This window comes from Parambassis ranga, chromosome 2 (genome assembly GCF_900634625.1).
Source record: "Parambassis ranga chromosome 2, fParRan2.1, whole genome shotgun sequence".
NCBI classification, from domain to species: Eukaryota; Metazoa; Chordata; class Actinopteri; family Ambassidae; genus Parambassis; species Parambassis ranga.
In genome coordinates, this window is record NC_041023.1 from 27,670,133 (window position 1) to 27,690,259 (window position 20,127).

Here is a 20,127-nt window from a genome sequence, read left to right on the forward strand (position 1 = left end):
GCTCAGCAGACTTTTGTTTTCTACATACACTCAATGTTCTCCTCAAGGAAAGCAGGCAACTGGGTAAACAATCTGTCTGACACCATCTATCAAGAGGTACAATAAACCAATCAGATCAATGCACCACAAGCCACTGAGGATCACTGAACACCAGCAAATAGTAATCCATTGCCTATAGATGATTTCTGCTGTCTTTTGAGAAAAATATGCACATAAAAGACTAACAGTTGCTTTTTGATGTCATCTGGTCTACAAGCACCTTGCAGGGAGCCGCCTAACTCACAATGTAATCATTTCTATTCAGCGTCTCGCAATATTGTGATGTGCAAGTCAGCCTTGGCACACTATGTATCTGCTGTTTACATAGTACAACATATTGATTTGATTTAGATTTTTACTTTCACAACTTACTAATATTGATTAAAAAAAGATAGCAGCAACAGATACTGATGATAAGAAACCATCGCCTATGCAAAATCCCTGCATCTTAATTAACTGTAAATGCTGGTCTTAATAACAAGTACATTTAAGCATCTGGAGTTAAAAGTGATGAATCAGTTTGCCAATTATCAGCCATTTTTATATACTCTGTATCAGAGACCTGGTTCAACTTATAGAGCCTCTAAGGACCTTTTGCATAAGCTAGAGAGCCACAGCAATATGTCACTGTGTGCACTGTACAAACCAGCTTGCGAAAAGCCCATGTGGGGAAAAGTAGTATTTTATCACTGGAGTACAGCAGCTGAAAACGTATAATCCTGCCCAGACTTAAAAACATAACAGCCACTATGCAGCATGTCCATGTACTTAGTGACCTATGTATTTTCCTTTTTTTCCAATTATCTCTTTTAATCATGAAAAACTGTATGTTTTTCTGGTATATAATTTATGTTATCTGAAATTAAAAGGTGTGGTTCCTAAATTTTGGCTTTTTTTTGTCTTGACAAAAAAGATCACAGGTAGGTAGTGGGATGCAGCTAGGAGGTGGAGATCAGATATGACCCATTTTTACCTTTCTGATCTGTTGCATTCACTTGGCACTAACTTGTGGTCTCTCAAGAATCACATAAAATGTCAGATTCTGGCCTGTTCTTACTGCTGAGTATAATCTGTGTCTGGCCCTGTCTTTTTTGTGCAGTCAGCTTTCAGAAACCTGCGTGTCACCTTGCCGGGTTTGCTAACCAATACTGTGAGCTAAACAGAAGGAAAAGTACACCACTGTGTCACTGGCACAGAAGCTGAATGGCAAACTTAAATAGTGGAACAAGCCCATCAGAAAGAGGCAGAGAGCTCTAGAGGCTTACAGCTGGCTGTCAGCTGGGCGCAGTGGTTTTCTCTAGATGTCCGACTGGGTCAATATCTCGCCTCCTCTGCAGAAATCAATAGCATATGCCCTTGGCAATGACAGCCTTCATGCCAAGTAACCATGTATCTGCAGGAGAAGCCTAAGGTAAAAAAAAAAGGAAATGTCAAAAATGTCACATGTAGCTACACGGGACTGTGATATGTGGAAAATAAAGCAGTGGCTGGATATTATCTGCTTACACAACCCCTGTCAGGTATGCAAAAGGTAAATCTAAATACAGGCAGCTGATAATGTGCCTGAGGAGCAGAACCGTCATATCTATACAATTTCCGCAGATCCCGCTTTGTGCCACAGTAATGTTATGGCCTTTATCTAATATCGTCTGATTACATCTACACGGTGAAATTGGAAAATGTCAGAGGCAACATCATACACTCAAAACTGAATGTTTAGAGAATTAAAATGGATTCAAGTCGATGAATAGGAAATAATGAATAACCAATTCCATGTAATCCAGAGAAATATTATTTGTTTACTTAAGTGACAGCTTAATGGCAGACTTTAAGAAAATCGGCACGCAGGGTTTTGCCTTCAACCTCAGATTTGTTTGAATGCTGGTGTTCCATTTATGTTTTATTTATTAACCTGTTTTTAGTCCGTCAAGCACACTGGATTTCTTTAAAATGTCATTCAGGCAGAAAATCACCCTTTCTTGTGCTGTAGCTGTTCAAATATGCCATCACAAAAGCTGAAACAATAAAGATAGAAATGTATCACTTATTAATGTATACAAAAAATGTTCACCTAAAATGAATCACATACATCTAAGAAGTATTCATTTATTTAAAAAAAATACTCATAACACAGAATTAAATTAACAGGGATTTTCCTCTGGTGGCAGCTGTTGTCTTTATTAATAAACACTCAATAAAACTACTACATTATTTTTATATAAAACAAACACACACACACACAATGATGGTGCAAAGTATACACCACGTTACTTACAACAATTTAAAAGCCGCAGCCTCACCTGGTGTGCTTGTTTGTGGTCCTACCCTAATATACTCTCCCAACAGACTGCATTGGTCAAATGAGTGGTTGATGGAGGTGGATCACCTGCAGAGCAATCCTGGCCTACCAGCACTTTTCTTTGATTGCAGACTTATGCTAATTAAGTACATTGGGCATGAACTGTGTGCCTGAAAAACAGTTGTTTTTCCAACTGAAAACTTAACTTTATTTTCATTATCCCCCTTGTTTTAATTTTCAGCTCCCAATCTAAACAACCCTAACAGGCCTGTTACAAGAAATAAGCCCAGACAAAATACCATGGGATAAGTACCTTGGCTAAGGTTCAGGGTGATTCATGGTAACTGGGCTGTATCTTCCCCAGCAGCTGACCTGGGTCAATAGTTACCAAAACTCTGTCTCACTGCAGTGCATCTCACACTGAAAAAAGTGAAACAAAGCTGTTGTTCGTTTAATGTATTTGTTCTCATTTGAAAGATTAAAAAAGATTACTTTGCTCATTTCAACTAAAAAAATGTTTTTTATATTTATGGCTGAATTGATTTTTTTACTTTACTATAAAGTAAATTGACAGCGAGGCACCAAAACTGAACATTTTCATTTCAATCAAAGCATTTTTATTAGATTGAGTGTGATAGGTGCATGTGCAATTTGAAAACTTATGGCGGCAATTGTACTTTCGGTTCAAACGAACCTGCATTTCGGAGCGACGTTAATGCTGGAGTGGAGAGGAGAAAGTAATGAGCTGCAGTCTGGTAATGTTAAGGTAAGTCATCTAGTTTTTAAATATGACTGGGCTTAACTTTCAGACTCCATTGAAGGTTGTTAAAGACGGCAACAAAAGGCGCCTGATGCCAGTAATTTCCGTGTGTCTTCCGTGTGTTTTCCTCAAGCATTTCAGGACTTTAAATCTACACATTACTCAATTATTTTCTTTGATTATATCATCATACATCTTTTACACTAATCTCCACCACTTCAGGAATTTTTTTAATGAGGTTATGTCATTCAATGTCTTTTAAATCTAATTTTAGCAATTGTTTACATTACTACAGCAAATTTCTTTGATCTTCAACTGTTACACTTAAACAAGCCCTTTCAAGCTCTGCTTCAGCAGTTTCTACAATGGCGTTCAGCCTGCAACATGCATGCATTGATTTTAGGAAATGCTCTTTCTAGTTGTCCTTATTTGTTGTTTTTTGTGTCTGTGCAGGATATGCAGGAAAATGAGGCTGATGAACTGGAGCAAACACAATGGCCATCGTTGTCAATGGACATTAAAATAATCATCAATCAAATAAAGGTCCTGAAAGTGGTGCTCACAATTGCAAAGGCTGCTGCAATATTTTTCTGGCTTAACCTATGCACTCAACCTGAAATACCTGACAAATCTGCAGCACACAGAATTGTGCAAAAAGATCAGATGGAGCTAGGTGGAAAAAGCTGTCCCCAAAAGTTCACAGACTGAGCACCCAGCTTTGCAGCCTAGAGTACACAGAGTTGAATTCCACTGACTTGACTAATTTTGTTATCCACTCATTGAGAAACATGTATGGTGTGTTTGTATTCCTACAAACAAAGACTTTTTGTATGTCTGATTGTTCAAACCAAGAGAGGGCCTGGAGCTACCTGTCCTGTGAACACGACAAACCAATGACAGCCTCCTTGTTAGGAAGCCATGGCTGAAAACAAAAAGAATGCGGAGGAATTGGTCCCTAAAACAAACTCCATGTTTATGTTCGCTGCTTTTTTTGCCGTCAGCAGCGAAGCATCTTCTAAGCCTGTCTGTGTACGCGCGTGGGAGGGCCGTATGAGGAGTTCTGTGCACACGTGTGTACATCAGATGCAGACAGAGGCAACAACTAATGACAAGTACAATGATAACGCAGCCACACAGTGACAGCAGCAGCAGGTCTGTTTTTCCTTAGATATGATTCCCATCAAAGTTTGATCATTTGTTCTAAATCACATTGAACTTTAAGAGTTACTTAAGACTTACGAGACTTACGTAAGTCTCCATACTGTATTTATTGTTTAACCTTAGGAGGCACACTTCAGTCTGGTGTTTAAATGACTGTTGAATAATACTTTACAGAATTACACTGAGTGCACTTTCTCAGAGTTGTTGTTTGCCTTTTAAATCTACTGATAGATTTTTCAGAAGTGACAGAGTAGGCTACCTTAAGTCATTTACACAGAAACATGCAAATATAAAAATTAAATCATGTTAAAATCGTGATTGTGATATAAATTTTTTGCCATATCGCCCACCCCTAATTAGTATTAAGTGAACACACGGCATGTATGGTACATTTTGTTCTACCTGAAGAGAACCAGACATTTGATTGCTCTTTGTATTTAAGGACCGTTCTTAAGGAATTACTATAGTGCATTTGGGTAAAATGTAGTGATACAATGAATAGTGAAAACAATGAATAATGTGTTAAAAATGAATGTGTTCTGAGTATAAATCAATTCTATACACATTAAATTATGACAATTTTAAATTGAGATGACTTAAAAAAAGAGTTTGCACCCATATTCAAAAATGGTTTACATGAATTTAAAATATTCAGGTTTAATGAAGTGGATTATTTACATTAAATAATCAAACCAATTTATACATTTTAATTTAGGAAAACCTGAAATAATTAGTGTGCTTCACCTTCAGAAATTGGTTTACATGAAATTAATTGTTTCAGGTCAAAGTAATTTTTTTTTTTAAATTTATCAATTCAAACATTTTAGGTGTGACAAATTACTTTACTATATTTTACTACAAGTTGAGCCAATGTTTCACTTTTTTCAGTGCAGTGGTATGCTTCTGTCCAAATTCAGAATGAGTTTATTTGTATTTCTAATATTTGGCTTGCTAATTCTCTGGTGCAGGTGCATCTGGATTGCTCACTACATATTGTTTGCATTTAATCCACAGTGATTTGTCATCAGCACGTGTTTCTATTAAAATGACTGTCCTTATCAGTTCCATCCAGCAGACAACGGAGTGTCAAAATTCTGTCTTATCTGTCAAAAGTCTCTATTAGGAACTGCTTAATACCAGCGAACTCATTAAGATGTATTCCCTAGACATTATCAGGACCTACCAGTATCTTTAATAGTATGCCTTGTTAAGTGTTCAATAGCCCTATGTTTCTGGAAATGTAAAGGTGAAGTAAAAATTAGCACAGCTAATGTATCGAATCAGCTACTGCACAACATGTTACACAAGGATTTTTCTTGAAGATTAATATGTTCTCTCCCTGCCTTTTTCTGATGTTCATAAAAAGCATGTTATATCAAAAAAAAACAAAAACAAAATGCTGTTTCTCTACTTCCTCATATATGGCTGTGTGTCAGTTGCAATGTTAAATCAAAGGGTGTGCTTGCATTTTTATGCCGTTATCATTATATTAGTTGAAAATTGTCTCAAAACAACAATATTATCAGTTATTGCAATAATTTCTCTTGGCAATTAAACGCCCAGCAAAATTTGTTATCATGACAGGCCTACTGATGGGTACCAGCAAGCAAACAGGGTCACAGTGGCTCCAATAGCAGAAGCAAAGTTTGTCATGTAGGAGAGGTTTGCCATAGGGCCCATCGGTCTCCCCCCAAAGCAGCAGGCAGGGAAACCCTGACCTTCATAGGTGAGATAGTCGGGTGTGATGCTGCTTGTTAAGTAATTCTGCAGTGGCAGTGATACAGTACCACTGTGTTGGGATGCGTGAGTCAGATGATGCTGCGTTCAATTTACCATTCAGTCTATGTCCCCAACCTCATCTATGGACATAAAATTAAAAAAAATGGACAGCTGAACTGCAACTTGGAAAGGGCCATAAATACTACAATAGTACTGCTGACATTTCACTTACAGCTATTCAGGATTTTCAGAACCAGTGTGTGGATGTGCAAAAACACACCATAATGTTCTTTTTTCTAATGTATTTTTCTCAAAGACTAGTAACCCTCTGTCACGAAACCATCAGACAAAAGGATAAGGTATGTCTGGGTACAGACATTAGATGTTCATTGTAAAAACACATTTTGTTCTCAGCAGTAGGAAATCTGAAACTGTCTGTTCTCATCTCCATGGCAACAATAGCCTATGCTCATGGGTATTGTAGTTAAACTTGTCTGAACATTTTTCCGAAATGTTGAATATCAGTGGTCATGACATGAACCTCACCTTGTTACATCCTCTTGTGTGCATGTTTATTGCCAAAATATGCTTGTACCCCTGTGACCCTGCCCACTTTGCAGTGCTGTGTATTGTAAACAGAGAAATGTGCATGTAACACATTACTACTACTACTACTACTACTTCTGGGCTCCCATATATAAGAAGAGGTTGGTGTAAACAACAGGTGGTGAATAATAAAAAAAATTGAAGTTGAAAGTATTAAAGAAGCTTCATAGTTCCATCCATGCAGATGGCATGACAAATGTCAGATTAACCCTGACAACCCTTACCGAAATATGCTACCGGTTTTGAAAGCATAGTTTCCAATAAAAAAAAAAAAAAAGTTCTGAAATAATCTCCAGGATTTTTTACAGTTAATGTGCAGAGTAGAGAGAAACTACACTTCACACTCCAAGTCAATCACACTTCTGTGAAATCAGCCTGTCCAGTTAGGATCAACACTGATTGTGAATCAGTTTCAGCTGCTGTTGTGCAAATGGAACAGACAACAGGTGGAAATGAGAGGCAGTTATCAAGACAGCCCCTATAAAGGAGAGGTTCTGCAGGCGCTGACCACAGACCATTTCTCTGCTCTCAACCTTTCTGATGTTTTGCTTACTTGTGCATTTTGTCAGTGCTCTCACCCCTAGAGGTAGCATGAGGCGGTGTCTACAACCCACACAAGTTGCTCAGGTAGTGCAGCTCATCCAGGATGGCACATCAATGCGAGCTGTGACAAGAAGGTCTGCCGTGTCTTCAGCACAGTGTCCAGAGCATGGAGGAGATACCAGGAGACAGGCAAGTACACCAGGAGACGTGGAGGGGGTACGTAACATTCTGCTTCTTAACATATTCCACGATGTAGGACTGAACAATCTATCGTTTTAGACTGAAAATTGCGATCTCAGACGTGTGTCGCAGTGTACGAATGTATTATAATGCTACGAGCACGTACGCGCCCACCTCTCTGAACATTACCAGCTTGTTATACTCAGGTTCGCTGCTGTTGTGTCCTCAGCAGCTCTTCTACACCTGTGTGTGTGTGTGTGTGTGTGCAGTGGGAGGGCCGCATGTGTACATCAGATGCAGACAGAGGCAACAGCTAATGATGTCACCAAAACAATAACGCAGGCATTTGATGAAGAGGCTCCATATAAGGACTCTAGTAAACGGTGGACAGAGGTGACAGCAGCAGCTCCATTTTTCCTTAGATATGATTCCCATTAAAGTTTGATCATTTGTTCTAAATAACATTGAACCTTAGGAGTTACTTAAGTCTCAATACTGTATTGTTTAACCTTAGGAGGCACACTTCAGTCTGTTTAAATGACTGTTGAATAATACTTTACAGAATTACATTAGTCTTCTTTTTAACCTATTTGAAATAAAACTTTATTTTGTTCTTTATTTGTTATTTAAATGTTCATGTTTATTGAAAACTAACTGAGTGCACGTTATCAGAGTTTACTTTTAGATCTACTGATAGTTTTTGAGAAATGACAGAGTAGGCTACCTGAAGTCATTTACACAGAAACATGCAAATTAGTGTCAATGTAAAAACAAATCGTGATAAAATCGTGATCGTGATTTTATCATTAAAGAATTGTGATATATCGCCCACCCCTAGGTATGATGTAAGTTTCTGTGATCTTTGCAAATGCTCATGTGCACTAAAACTTGATTTGAAAAAAATCGTGGATGAAATCGAAATTGCAATATTTGCCAGAAAAATCGCAATTTATTCTTAAAATCGTTCAGCCCTACCACTATGTAATGAATTTAGATTTTTAACTGGAATATTTTAATTAATTAAAAAAAATAATTAATGAGATCTGGAATGTGATATTTTAGTGTTCCCTTTATTTGAGCAGTGTAGTTTGTAGAGGCTTTAAAAATGCAAAAATATCTATCACATGTGTTGTTGTTCTCCTACTGGTCACATCTGTGGGCACCTGCAAAAAGGCTGTGCATTCAAAAGATGCTACAAAACAGTCAGACTAAAAATACCTTTAACTGCATATTATCATACACCTCAACTGTATAAGCTCAGCCTGTGTGCAGCCAGACCTCCCAACTGACAGACAGTTAACCTGCTGTTGCATGAGACGTGAGAAACATGTTTTTCGTAAGCAGCCATGACGGCAGCCTGGTAACCAGCCTGTGAATTACTCCCACATGACTGCCCACCACAGAATGAGGATGGAAAGAACAGGGTCATTCCATTCAGTCTGAATGTCAGAGGTTATTTCAGCAGCATCTCTTCATGGCAGGGACCAGTCACCCTGCTGCATCTGGGAAACACTGCACAACCACCGCAGTGTTACACTCACATCTAGTCTTTACCACATCCTACAAGCATCCCTATTTAGAGGCTGCTGTCAAGACAAAGCAGCTTCCATTTTCTCCCTAGTATCTGACTGTTCTGCACACAGTAAAATTAATCTATTTCTGGGGCTTAATCTAATTAAAGTGCAAATTTACACCTTTGAATCTAACCTGAATGAGTACTGCCCAGATATAATCATGATGTTGCAAAGTCTTACACAATATGGTGTGAGGGTTATTTCATGTTCTTTTTAGTACAAGAGGAAATGTCTGTAACCTGACACACCAGATGGTTCTGTGGAAGAAGCAGAGAGGTCGCCATGGGAAACTGTTAAGGACAGGCACTTTCAAAAGAATACTCAGCAGGTGATTGGATAAACCATCTGTCAGTCACTGTCTGTTAGGATGTAACTTCAATCAGTTAGATCAACAAGACGCTGAGGCTTTTTGTAATTGAACGAGTAGGAAATTAGTATGGTGGAAAATAGGAGGGAAGATATATGCATACAAAAAAAAGGACACATGGATAAGTCTGCAAAAAAAAAAATCAGTATTCCACAGGAGCACAAAGCCTTCTCCTTGAAGTCTGGGAAAATCAATTCCACAAACTTGTAGAAGAAAACAAAAAGAAAAAAATTACTGTACAGCACAACAGGCAGAACCAAGGACCAAGCAGCGACCTCAGTGCCTGGTGGTTATGTTTGACATGATATAGAAATGAAAGAAATTCTATGCTCTACAGCCTCCTTTTCAGCAGGAATCAGAAATGAAAATGAACTTGCACAATATTTTATATAACACACTAGGCCCTGATAATCACCTAAGTCTCACAGCCTGCAACTCCCATATCCCATTGCCTAACAGTAACAGTATTCACCTTACATACAAAGCATCAACAAATTTAGCATTTAGCTAAACTCAGCATGCACCTGTTGGTCACTTAATATGTTATAGATTATTACTTAGGATCTTCTTTAGGTACACGCCATCTATTCAGACACCGAAGCCTATTGTAGAAAGGACATGTAACTATGGACTAACACCCAAAACATTATTTTTCTTAATCTAACCCCATAAATAGGAAAGGTGATCTAAAACAAAATGTCAGCTCTAAGTCTAAACATTATATTATAGTTGTGCCATAATGCATGTCCCATGCTACAATGTCTTCATGACTAGCATCAGTACAAATCAACACGTATGACTAATGTCTCGTGTTTATTCATAAAATGTTTTCCAGTTAAAGTCAAATTATTTTATATAGCAGCTAAGTCCTCACTCAGCTGAGACAATCAGAATGCAGAGGCAGTGTTCTGACGTCACACAGCTGTACTCGGTCTTGCTGTTCCCCCCTCTGGTTTTGAATGAAATGATTCGAGTGTCCTGATAGGAATCTGTTAGGTGCAATAAATCCAGTGAGGGACATGCTATCACACAGTTCCAATTAACTCCAGTAAATGAGTTGTTTATCATCTGTTCTTCAGTGTGGTAGCACTGGATCAGCATACAGCATGAATGAAAACAGATGCAGAGTGGGAGGAATATTACTGAAGAATTCCTTTTGTTTTATAACTGTAGAGAATATAATCCTAGGACAGACTGAATCGCATATAATAACACAGAGTCCAGCACAGTGCCTGTCTGTAAGTCAAAATGTTGTCTTATTAGCTTCATCATTTGGAGCTTATCTCCAGTGGACAGGCATTAACTTCCAGAATATCTCCAGTGATTACATCGTGATGAGTGCATCACCTGAAATGTGGCTGTTTAATGCCGCTGGGCCCGAACGAGGAAATCAATGAAGCAGTGGACAGAACAGGCTTGTTTGCAGTTCCACCATACATCCCCCAGAGAGCTGGCCCGCACGCTCATTAATGGAGACAAACAGACATAACAGTGATACACCGGGACAGACAGAGGTATTGATTGTATTCTTATTGTCTAAAGGTTATCGTTTCATTAGGAGTTTGTGTCTAAATCTAAACACTCCATCATCTGAGGCAAGATCTCATCAAAACTCTACAGTGCTTGAAAAAAGTTGTAACCATCTCCACCGCAGAGTAACGATTGCATCTTCCTCATCTTCATCATCAATGCTACAAACACACTAATTGTTGTCAATGATATGCATGGGAGACGTGGGGCATTTTTAACACACTCAAATGCTCCAATTAGAGAGAAGCTTGAGTGAGGTAACTCTGCACATGCTCAGTAAGATTCTCACCTAGAAGTACTGCTTCTTAGGTATTACTAAGTTACTTTTAGAATCCATTTTTCTCCTGCTGTCTAAAGTTTAGATGATTCAGAACTCTTGCTCTCCTGATTATTGGCTAAAAGTTACCACGCACAGCCTATATGCCGTATGTCGAATCCTAACTAACTGGGACTGTCCCAACGCAATCACAACAGCCAATACCAACTAGCAGATCACTCCGCAAATTTCTGGATACTAAGATTAAGACCACATGGCACCAGCACTCCTGTGAGATTTTGTGGATGTGAAATCTCAACTTGTGCGACTCACAAACTCAAGAAATGTGTGCGTAATTTCATAAAACGCTAGAAACAGTATTCATAACTGTGGTCTACCAGGTTTTTAGAGTTATCACACACTTATCAAACGATGACACATACATTTCAAGTAGTGAGCGAGTTATGAAGGACAATGTAACAAAATATTACAATAGCCGCCAGTCTGTACTTTGTGAGAGTAGCTGCTCTGCTGTATCATCTAGCTTTAGAGCTCCTGTGGGTTTCTGAATGTCTCTCTAACAAAATAAGCACTTTGAAGATGATTAGTAAATTAATTAATTAGTTAATTAACAGAAAATGAATCAGTGAAGCAAGCGGCATTCTCTGATTCAACTTTCAAGTGTTAAACTGTGAGGATTTGTTGTTTTTCCACAGTTTTTTTGTGATAACTGCAGACTGAATAACTTTGAGATTAAATTATCAGACAAAGGAAGCAGTCTGAAGATCAAGTCCCTTTAGGCTCTGATTTTCCAGCATTATATGACACGTAACTATGCTGATTAATCTGGGCCTTACTGGGAGCATTATTTTTGACTTCTGGTCTTGTACAGTGACTGAAAATTACAGTTAGTTGCTGCTATAGTATGTTTCTTTTTCTACCTCAGCTACAAGAACAGTACAGTATTATCATTATCAATTATTGTTGCATATTTTGTTGTTTTTCAACTTCATATGATGTTATGCAGCATGTAATTTAGTACTTTTCTCTTTCATATAACTTTAAACCTGAGTCTCTGGCTTTTTCCTTTTAAAGCTGGGCTTATAACATGAGCACTTGAGGATGAATAGTCAATTAATCAATTAGTTATTTAACTGAAAATGAATCACACAAGCAGCACTATTCCTTATGTGAGATGATGACAACTTTTAGTTTGGGGGTTGTGGGCTATTTTTCACCATTTTCTGAGAGATAACAAATCAATTAATCAATCAATACAACTTACTGGTAGAAGCCTTTAGTAGGATTACTATGTTTTAACTGTGGCTAAAAGCTAATAATCATGGATGGAGACAATTAGTTGCTGCTATATGATGAAGACATAACCATTAGAGGATAAACAGTTAAGAATACATTTATTAGTCATTAATCTATTAGTTAACTGAAAATGAATCACTGAAGCAGCACTACTCTGTATTTTAAATAAATGTATAAGCTATTTTTCACTTATTTTCTGAGCAGATCAATTGTTTAGTCAATACATTAAAAACAAATCATTGATAAAAGCCTTACTGGGATTAATGATTTTGATTTGTGGCTAAAATGTATAATCCCTAATGAAAATATGTACAACACTATCATTTATGGTTGTGTTGATATAATTCTGTACATATATAGGCGGCACTCTCTGTCACACAGTACAGTACCATCCCCGATGTTACACTGTAATCGCAACTGTTGCCACTCAGTTCGTGCCAGCGTTACGAATGGCATCCGAACTAGAACTGTACAGGGAAGAGACAATGACATCTTATAATGTTAGGAGTGTTGTAATGAATTAAAAGCTCAGAGGAGAGCTGGAGGAACCATGCGCCGCTAATCCTCCTCCTCCTCCTCCTCTTCCTCCTGTGTTTAGTGTTGTTTTGGAGGGGAATTAAAGGACCGCTTTACCCGCTTTCTTTACGTTTGAACGGCACAGCCCGCACTCCGGATTAGCTATAACACGCACACGTTTTTAAAGGCCTTAATAGAACATTCAGCACAAGGACTTTAAAGGTTACTATAAGTGAAAAGCACACACATACAGAATTCGTGCCAAAAATATCTAACTGGAAGGAGGCTACTGAGGTAATAAGGACGGTGTGAATAACTGCGGAATCCACTCACCTGATGCGGCGAGGCTTCAAACTGCTGCTTTCAGGACGTCCAATAAATCCTCAGAAATTGAGCCAGTGTGTTGGCGCTGTTTCAAAAATATGTATATACTGCTGTCTTATAGATTAGTCATAACAGTTCAACTGGCGCAAAATGAGACAGTCGTCCGCCGCTGACTTGTTCCATGTAGTTGGAGGTTTGTCGGGATGTTTATCCGGTCCGGTAGCCTCAGTTGTTAGCTAACAACTGCGTCGTTATGTTATGAAGACTTAAACCTCAGACAGGTTCGTGGCTGCGTCGCCTTAAAGCGGCTTCAGTGTCATTAAAGCAGCGGCTGCTCTGGGTCTTTATGAAGCAGCAGTCAGCGACACACCGTCTGAGGAAAGAAACAGCAGCGTCGGGCTAAAGACAGCGGGAGCACGGTGGCTCCGCCGGTTCTCCGCGGAAGCACAGCTACTTACAAACGCCTTCCGAGTGTCCGGCAGACTTTATATCCATTCCTCGGAGGTATTCCAGTATTGTCCAGGTGCTGGTTGTGTGTCTGAGTTTTCGGCCTCAACACAGCGAGCTCTTTCTTCCTGACGAGCAGCCAGCGTCCAATCACAGCGCCGCATTCAGAGAGAGGACGGAGGAGGAAAAGGACTGGAATCAGAGCGGACCGGAGTTAAGGACCGGACTGGACCACATGACCGATGGAGCCCTGGTGCAGGGGCGGATTAATCAACCAGTTTGCACCTAGGGAAAAGGGAGATGGGTTCCTTTTTGTGCACCTTTTTGCTCCTTGCTCCTATTGCTCCTATGTGATTAAATTCATATTTTATTCTAAATATGCACCATATGTGTCAATTACGGAGGAGGATTAGGGCCACTGGAAAAAAGTCAGAATTCTAAGATTAAAGACAGAATTATCAGAAAAGTCAGAATTCTGAGTTTAAAGACAGAATTCTGAGATGAAAGACAATTTTATCAGAAAAAGTCAGAATTCTGATATTAAAGACAGAATTCTGAGATTGCAGAGATTTATTAGAAGAAAGAGATTTCTGAGATTAAAGACAGAATTATGAGGAAAAAAGTGAGAACTCTGAGATTAAAGACAGAATTCTGAGTTTAAAGACAGAAATCTGAGATTAAAGACAGAATTTTGAGGGGAAAAAATCTGAATTCTGAGATTAAAGACAGAATCCTGAGATAGACATGAGAAGAAGTCAAAATTCTGAGATTTCACCATACCAGATCATAATGTGCAATAACAGTACTGAAGTCACTTTATTCTGTTATTTAATCAAGCATTCATTCACCTTGTGGGCTTTTCTATTTATCTATTTTTTATATTTTTTGCTATTTTTTTCTTCTTACGTGTGCTTCTGCTGCTGTAACACTGTGAATTTCCCCTGTGAGGGATTATCTTATCTTATTTTAAAAACAGAATTATGAGAAAAATGTCAGAATTCTTAGATTAAAGACAGAATTACTTTTGGGAGAGCTAGCGTGCCATCCATCTCTTGCATTTCAATTTTTTGTGAGATCACCATCTCAAGTCATTGAAATGTGTGGAACTACCAGACACATCTCAAACATATATCTTCAGGAACAAGTTGTCAAGACTACTTATAACCAAACGTTCTGGAAGTAAGGGGGCTTAGAGGCCTATCTGCCATGCTCACTTTAAATGATTTGCTGGCCCACTCAGTAATAGCACATCAGTTGTTGGTCGTGTGTGCACCAGCACTTGAAACAAATAATCAATATGATCATGCTTAACACATATTTATCTAGCTGAAAAATGATCAGATGCATTGACCACCACTGAGACCACGACTAAGTCACTCCAGTGGGGTTTCTCTGACACATCTTCAAGATCATATGAATTGATCCTCACTATTTGGCCACACACACCTCTGAAATGAATACCACTTCTCATGACAAGACATGCGACTGAAGAAAAATCATACATATAATAACATTTTAGTATCATATTTAGTTTTTCTTCAGTCCAGCCTGTGTTATAAACAGAATTAAATGTTGTGTAGTGTTATTTATATATTTTAATCATGTAATAAGACACACCTACTGATGATGTGGCTATATATTTTTGTTTTTATGAAAACATGCTAAATTATTCAAATCTGAAATCTGCACACAACAATCCTTGCTAGCACTTTCCATGGTTAGATGGTTGATTTGGTGTGTCTGGATAGGTTAAAAACATGAGATGTGTCATGATCCTGGGTTTTGATCCTTGTCTTGTTTTCACATTGTTTATTTTGTTATTTAGTTGTAGGTTCAGTTTATTTCTTCTCTGTTCTCCCTGTGTGTTTTCCTCTTCCTCTTTCTCTGCTCCTCCTGTCTTCCCTTCTGTTCCTCCTCCCTGATTGCCAGCTCCGCCCTAATTGTGTTCACCTGTGCTGTCTCTCCCCTATTTAAGTCTCGTGCTCCCCTTTGTCTTTGTCAGTTCATTGTTTGTCACTCCCTGTGCCATGTTCGTCGTCTTCCTGGTTTCCTTCCATCCTGTCATCCTCCCGTCCTCCCCTGGATCAGATCTCCTTGGTTAGTTGGTTTTTGATTTTCCTTTTCTCTTGTACCTTTTAGTTGTTCAAGTCTTAGTTTAGTTAAGTTTTTCTTGTACCCTGGACTGTGTTTTGGCTTTCATTAAAGCTCACCTTTTGTTAACTTACCGTTGTCTGCATTTGGGTCCGATTTCTGCACTGCACCTGACAAGATGAATGTTGTCAGACATTAAATGTCAATGATTTAAAAAAAAAAAAAAAAAAAAAATCATCATCAGGACTTTTTGTGTTTTCTCTATATATTAAATTCATTGGTGTGGTAAAAACGATCTATTTATGTAGCACTTTTCCATCTATTCAAGTACACAAATCACTTTACAGTGCTTCACATTCACCCATTACATAATTACATATTACATATATACACATTACATATACACATTACATATACACAAGCCAAGCACATTGACACACACACTGCTAATCAGGACCATAGACAGTATATACACTCAACAAAAATATAAACGCAACACTTGTTTTTGCTCCCATGTTTCATGAGATGGACTTGAAGATCTAAACTTCATTCCAGATACAAAATATTACCATTCCTCTCAAACATTGTTCACAAATCTGTCTAAATGTGTGATAGTGAGCACTTCTGCTTTGCTGAGATAATCCATCCCACCTCACAGGTGTGCCACATCAAGATGCTGATCTGACATCATGATTAGTGCACAGGTGTACCTCAAACTGCCCACAATAAAAGGCCACCCTGAACTGTGCAGTTTTGTCTCACAGCAAAATGCCACAGATGCCACAAGCATTGAGGGAGCGTGCAATTGGCATGCTGACAGCAGGAATGTCAACCAGATCTGTTGCTCGTGCATTGAATGTTCATTTCTCCACCATAAGCCGTCTCCAAAGGCGTTTCAGAGAATATGGCAGTACATCCAACCGGCCTCACAACCGCAGACCACGAGTAACCACACCAGCCCAGGACCTCCACATCCAGCAGGTTCACCTCCGAGATCGTCTGAGACCAGCCACTCAGACAGCTGCTGAAACAATTGGTTTGCATAACCAAACAATTTCTGCACAAACTGTCAGAAACCGTCTCAGGGAAACTCAACTGCATGCTCGTCGTCCTCATCGGGGTCTTAACCTGACTCCAGATCGTCGCCGTAACAGACTTGAGTGGGCAAATGCTCACATTCGATGGCATCTAGCACGTTGGAGAGGTGTTCTCTTCACGGATGAATCTCGGTTTACATTGTTCAGGGCAGATGGCAGACAGCGTGTGTGGCGTCGTGTGGGTGAGCGCTTTGCTGATGTCAATGTTGTGGATCGAGTGGCCCATGGTGGTGGTGGGGTCATGGTATGGGCAGGCATCTGTTATGGACGAAGAACACAGGTGCATTTTATTGATGGCATTTTGAATGCACAGAGATACCGTGATGAGATCCTGAGGCCCATTGTTGTGCCATACATCCATGAACATCACCTCATGTTTCAGCAAGATAATGCACGGCCCCATGTTGCAAGGATCTGTACACAATTCTTGGAAGCTGAAAATGTCCCAGTTCTTGCATGGCCAGCATACTCACCGGACATGTCACCCATTGAACATGTTTGGGATGTGCTTGACCGGCGTATACGACAGCGTGCACCAGTTCCCACTAATATCCAGCAACTTCGCACAGCCATTGAAGAGGAGTGGACCAACATTCCACAGGCCACAATAGACAATCTGATAAACTCTATGCGAAGAAGATGTGTTGCACTGCATGAGGCAAATGGTGGTCACACCAGATACTGACTGGTTCTGAGTCCCCAGACCGCCAATAAAGCAGAAACAAAATGCACATTTCAGGGTGGCCTTTTATTGTGGGCAGTTTAAGGTACATCTGTGCACTAATCATGATGTCAGATCAGCATCTTGATGTGGCACACCTGTGAGGTGGGATGGATTATCTCAGCAAAGCAGAAGTGCTCACTATCACACATTTAGACAGATTTGTGAACACTGTTTGAGAGGAATGGTAATATTGTGTATCTGGAATGAAGTTTAGATCTTCAAGTCCATCTCATGAAACATGGGAGCAAAAACAAAAGTGTTGCGTTTATATTTTTGTTGAGTGTATAAAATGGACAACACCCTACAACCTAGGTCTTTTCCCACAAAAAAAGACATGTTGGAACCAAAATCTGTGCAGTAAAGGTTGAGAGGTGATGCTGCATTGCATCCACTTCCACTTAAAGGTCACTCCTCCCTCAACTTTTTTTGCATAGCAGGACTGACATATGCACTATATCAGGCTTTAAAAGAACGATTTCTAAATAATGTGTTTGTGTATATATACAAACACATTATTAAGAAATCATTCTTTTTATAGGTATATATTTAAATAGGTAGGTGCCCGATTGCAGAGACCTCTGAGTTTCTGCCCTCTCTACTGCTGTCATTGCAGCATACGTGAACACAGGTCAGACAGTACATCAGTCTCTATCTGATCTGATGGATTGAACTGGTAGTGTATGGTCCTCTGTTTCCCACATGACTTACGCAGAGATTCATGAGACAGTGTGCAGCTTCTGCATTTGAGACAAGTTGATTGAAAACCTTCATTCCTTAAGTGAAGGAAGGTAGAGATAAATGGCGAGTCTGCTGCTCTGCCTGTGACCATCATGCGTATGAAATACAGAACAAGGCCAGTCAGAAGGGAAGGAGGCTGGCTGGAGTTCAGGACCAACAGGGTGCAGGTTCGCCTGAGTTCACCTGCTCTGATTAAGTGATGTATGGCTCATAGACCACAGTGATTGTACTGTTGGTGGCCTGGCTGGTAGTAGAGGCAGGTGGTTTCTGCTCACTTCCCTTAATTTATCCATAATGCTGCTGATTAGCTCTTGGATCGGACATCCCTTGAAAACATGTAAAAAATGTGATGATCATTTGTTGTTTTTGCAATGCATTTTTTTTAGATACTGTATTAGTATTTGTGTGTCTGAATAAAAGAATGAGAACCAAACTGGAGGCAAAAGGACAGAGTCAGAATTTGTGTTGAAAGTGACTTTGCGGATAACTTGGTGGGTTTACTGGAAGAAACTGGCTGCCAGCATTCAGCCTTAGCAGACAGCTGTTTCATCAACTGTGTCTCTAGAAATAAAGTTCATATATACAACTGCACTGATTTCCCAATTACATATCTAATCAAAGGCTGTAGTTACAGGGAAAGTCATTTTTGAACAAATGAAGCATCATATTTATAAGTGAACTAAGTTGAATACCGGGAGTGGAAAAGTTGTCTGTCTATGCAACATTGGGCAGGCCCATTAAGGTGAAGGGAAATTTATGGCTTTCTCTAATGATATATCTATAAATATATATAAAAGAACTGAAATAAAATCAGAGCATTTAGTACCAGGCTGTAAACATGTTTATTTCTGCTGTGAAGTTGGCCAAATTTAACATGGGAGTCAAAGGGAAATTACTTACTTCTGGGGCCAGCCCCCAGTGGTTACGGCGTGAACTACACGTTCTGACACTTCCGCATGGGCTTCAAGTCTGAGCCCTGGAGGCTGCAGCTTTCAAATGGTATTTAGTTTGTAATTTCTATGAGATGAGACACATATTGGCTTATCATTCATGAAGAATATATAGTGCCTTGGATGTGGCTTTATTTTTTCTAACTATACACATTTGACTTCAGTGTCTTAATAAATAAAGATAAGAAAAAGACTAATTCTATTACTAAAGTACTTTCTGTTGTGTAACAAAAAGTCATAATGACACACCCTCAACAGTACCACCTGCAGCTTTACCATCAATTTTCTGCTAAGTGATTCAAGTTATCTTGCTGGCAGTAGCAATGGGACAGACGCAAAGCCAGGCCTTTGTTTGCCCTTGTGTCCCATGCACCAGGCCATTATTCAGTGCTGATAGTCTGACACTCTCCAACATAAGGTGAGGTTGGTTAATTCAGCAGGCGTACACACTGCAAAGTAACTCATTAATTATCCAGACAGCAGTCTGATGAGGGCATTTCTTGCAGTCTATGTGGAGGAAAAAATGTACCACCATGTGTAGTTCTTTAAAACCGAACATCTTTAAAGTAAGCATAAAGAGTTAACATTTTACCAAAGGTTTCAGCCAATCTCATGTAGTGTCACCACCAGTTTCATTTTGATGGGCGCACACATATCGCCTTTGCCACAGAGTGATAGCATCACCATCATCATCATCATCATGGGGCAGTTAAGGGGGCCAAACCAGACGATGGATGAGTTATAGCAGCCATTACCACTGTGGATGTGAGGACTGGAATGTTTGTCCTGATGGAAAAGCACTTCTGTTCTTCATTTCTCCTCATGGCTGTGTGAGAGATCAGTGTAGTAGGCCCCTGTGATAGTGTAACCATGTTAAGTACTACCAGCA

At 39.3% G+C, this 20,127-nt stretch overlaps 1 protein-coding gene across 5 annotated transcripts in view; it reads right to left on the reverse strand.

Moving 5' to 3' along the window:
* large1 (LARGE xylosyl- and glucuronyltransferase 1) overlaps positions 1 to 13,802 on the reverse strand; it is a 109,868-nt gene extending 96,066 nt beyond the window's left edge. For 2 of the 5 annotated variants that reach the window (XM_028400138.1, XM_028400135.1), the window contains exon 1: positions 13,201 to 13,802. The gene's annotated coding sequence lies outside the window, so the exon portion shown is untranslated. Of the gene's footprint in view, positions 1 to 1,304; positions 1,446 to 10,595; positions 10,710 to 13,200 lie in introns of those variants that run through there. The other 3 variants (XM_028400137.1, XM_028400136.1, XM_028400139.1) reach the window with 3 other exon arrangements.
* Between the last annotated feature and the right edge of the window lie 6,325 nt (positions 13,803 to 20,127).